Below are 3,989 nucleotides of genomic sequence, written 5' to 3' on the forward strand. Positions count from 1 at the left end.
CATCAAGCGGAGACATATCCTTACATGCTTCTTGTTGTTGTGGGATTGTGTTTGCCTTCGATGCAGCACTGTAGGCCGTTGGTTCCATCATGACTATGATTTCATTGACAATAGAGTCAATGACCTTCTCAACCGTGGCCACGGCAACAGCATCAATGGGAGACATAATGTTAGCTGGTTCTTGTTCTTCAGGGATTGTGTCCATCTTTGATGCCGCACTGTCAGCCGCCCGTTCCACCGGGTTCATGATTTCGTCAACAACAGAGTGAGCGATCTTATCAACCCGGCAATGGCAACATCATCTACGATCTCCTCCACCGTGATGGCCATGTTATCAACGGTAACACCATCAGCCGTCGATGGTGCTGCTATTATTTCATCATCATTGTTTTCGGAGGCATTATTGTTTTTCTCTTTTTCGCAAGCCTCTTCGAATGAGACCGTTTTCGAATGGCCTCTCCAATGACGTCGTCGTCGTCAAATTCCGACGCCGCGTCCGTCCCGGGTGCTTCATTTGTTTGGAGAGACGGCGCAGTCGATTGTGATCGGCTTTCCAATGCCTTAACCCGGCGACAAAGCGGGGAACTTCGATCGTCAATATCCGGCAAACCTGCGAGCGAGTTATAGTGACATCCTTGCCTAGTGCCATCGAGAGCGCTGCCACAGTCGGAGGGCTGCCATGATCTGGGGGACTGTCGATGTCGTCGTCAGTGGGGGTGTTACAATCTGGCGGGGTAGGGGAGGGATTCTCCGGCGTCGAGGAATGCGTGCGCGTTTTGGGCTGGAAGTAGGAGAACGGTGTCGAGCGCCCACAGAAGAGGTTGCCCTCTCATCTTGCCTTCGAGCAAGTGGTTCCGGAGCAATAGCATCCAACCGACGGTTGGCTCAAACAAATATATCTTCATCAGCATTCACCGGAACCAGCTCAGGAAACTAACATGTGTAAACCAAACAATCATAGCGAAATCATTTAGTTTAAACAATAAAACTATAGTTAAAAATTGAACTTATATATTTAAACATTATAGCATAAATGTAAACAGAGAACAAAAGTTTTAAACATTGAAGAATAATTTTTAAACGGTAAATGAACAAAGTTAAACGGTAAATAATATGTTTAAACATTAACGTCTACTGTTAAACACATTGTTCATTATTTATTACTTCTTTTCCTTCGAGAGATGACAAACTGGTTTCTATCGTTGCTTGCTTCCAATAAGTATTTTCACCGTAGCACAACATCCTTGGGATCTTACAGAAATGGACTTTCTTTCCGGTTCCGGTCAGCTCGTAAAACCAGATGTTAAGTGTGACTGTGCAACCCTTAATATACCCTTTGTTAGTCTTCTTCCTCGCGTATCTAACTTGCACTCGAGCGGCTGCTTGTGGAATGTCCTCCATAAGCCACTTGTGCGTCGCCTGAGCCCATGCGTATCGCCCCATGCCAGGTAGATCATCGACATAATCAACGATCGAGTTAGGGAACCGGCGGGAGGTATTTGGGAAAGAGGATTGTACCCATGAGGTACACCATCGATGAGTTTCGTAAAATTTTTCTTCTTCTCCCTACGTCCAACGAGTTCTTTGAAGAGTGCTCTCGATGGAGTCTCCGTGTCTCGTGGAGTTTTGGATAAATAACTCTCTTCAAAAGTCGAGTGTGTTTTTATTCTTACGAAAACACGATCTAGCGTCTCCATCGCAACGCGAGACCAAAACGAGGGCCACATCTTGGGGCCCTGAAAGTCGGCATGCTTTCCCGATCCCGAATTTATTGGTATAGCTATCGTACCTTTTGCAGCGAGAGAATCAAGAAGGTCCGCTCTTGGAATACGACTTCCAACTCGATAAACGTCTTTATGCAAGCGGTGTCGCCGGATGATCTCCCGATGTCGAGGATCATGTGAACTTTCAATTCACCCATGGTCTCCACTCCTAGGTGTCGAATAGCATCACCCATTAAGCTGGATTGACCGCCATAATCACAAGCTTGCGATGATAACGAGCACATTCGACCCTGACCATATTCACAAATTGTTAAGCGGAAATATAAGTTGTTAAGCGGTAAACTCCTCGATTCTTAAGCGGTGATATCACTTGTTAAACAGAGACCTATATTATTAAATAGGGATACTAATATTTAAACGGAGCCGACAAAACTTAAACGATAAAAGCACATCCTTTAAACGGAGACCTCATTTGTACAACTGCAACCATATCAATTGAAAGGGAAACGTACATTATAAACATTAAACAAATCACACAATCAAAAAAACTATTTCGATCGTGTACAGCGAGGCGAAAATGTAAAAACAAAAACAAAACCCTAGCGAGAAATCTCTCTGCAGACTAACAAAACCCCGAGTAGATAAATCCCTGCGAGACTTGATGTCTTCCGAGTAAAAAGCAAAATCACAAAACAAACCCCGAAAAATGTTTCTTTATGTGAGAATAGTTAACATAAAACCATAATCGATATCTTAAATTGCAAGCGGATGAAATCTTTGAATACTTGCGTGGGACTTCTCCTTCGAGACACGGTGGAAAAGGAAAAATTTGAATTTTCTGAGAGGATGTGCCGCAAAAATGGGTCGAGGCAGCGAGTTGAGAGAAGACAAGCAAGCGGCTCAAATGGGCAGTAGCCCTAAGAACCCCCTTCCTCTCACATCGCCGAAATGGTGCAATCCCAGACTTCGTGCAAGGCGTTTTCAGTCATAAAATTTAAAAATCACTCCGTTAACCAGCGTTACATATTTTGGGGGTTTCAAAATCATGGAGTGTAAAAGGAGGGGGGTTTTGGGATTGCAAAATTAGAAGGGTTTTTTTGGCAATATGGCAAACTTAGGGGTTTTTTGGCAATTTCCACTATATATATATTTTTTTTTAAAAAAAAGTGATTTAGATTATTGAAATGAGAATTGGGTTCTTTAACCTTTCCACTTTGGCCTTCTTCGCCTTCTCCTCATTCAACCGTTGACCTTCTTCCTTTCTGATGGCAGCTCCCTGCTTCGTTCTCTGGCTGCACGGCCGTGGAGACTCCGGGCCTGCGAATGAGCACATCAGCACCTACTTCTCATCCCCTGAGTTCAAGAACACGCGCTGGTCCTTCCCCTCCCCCCCTCATATCCCCGTCACTTGCAACTGTGAGTGTAACTCCTCCTATTTCCTTGATTTTTGATGAAATGCGGTTGGTTTTGTAGCTGATTTAGTGGTTGTCTAAGGTTTTCAAATGCTTCACTTTGCTGTCATGGAATTATATTTATCTTTTAGTAATGAACATATGTGATTTTTTTTTTTAAATTTACTTTTTCTGTCTTGTTAGTATCTTGAATGAAAAACTGTGTGTGTGTGTGTTTTCCTTTATGTTAGTGTTTATAGATGCACTTGAATTTAGTAGGTTTGGTGCTTGATTTTTAAGGGTTGTGTGTTTGCTTGCCATATTTTTGTTGCCACTTGAGTTTGCTTCTCAAAAATTAAATATACGATCATATTATTACTTTTAGGTATCACTTAAATCTTTGTTAAGTTATTGTTCATATGCACGATTAAAGAAATAGTATTGAGTATGACCCTTCTTTTCTGCCATAAAAAAATCTTTTTTTTTTTCTTGGAAAATTAGAGAATGCTTCTCAGTTTTACAAGTAAATGCAAAAGAAGATCTTTCTTCTTATGCTTGATGACCATTATATGTCTTATTTGGATTGTTAATTTGTTATATATAACAATTGAATTGTTATGTACAACTATTATATGTAACAGTTGAATTACTGCATTAAACCATTTGCTGTGGAAAAAGAAGACTTTATATATATATATATTTATATATTTGTAAAATTGAGTGGCCTTTTTTGACAAAAGAGGTATTTTTGAATTTTGGCCCAACAAATGTGCCGATCCATACTTATCTCAAAGAAATATTAGTTGTTTGAGCAAGCTTAATATATAAAAGAATTAATTTAGTTGATTTTGGCAATCCTCAACTGGACTTTTTA

The sequence above is a fragment of the Dioscorea cayenensis genome, chromosome 16, assembly GCF_009730915.1.
Source record: "Dioscorea cayenensis subsp. rotundata cultivar TDr96_F1 chromosome 16, TDr96_F1_v2_PseudoChromosome.rev07_lg8_w22 25.fasta, whole genome shotgun sequence".
Lineage (NCBI taxonomy): Eukaryota > Viridiplantae > Streptophyta > Magnoliopsida > Dioscoreales > Dioscoreaceae > Dioscorea > Dioscorea cayenensis.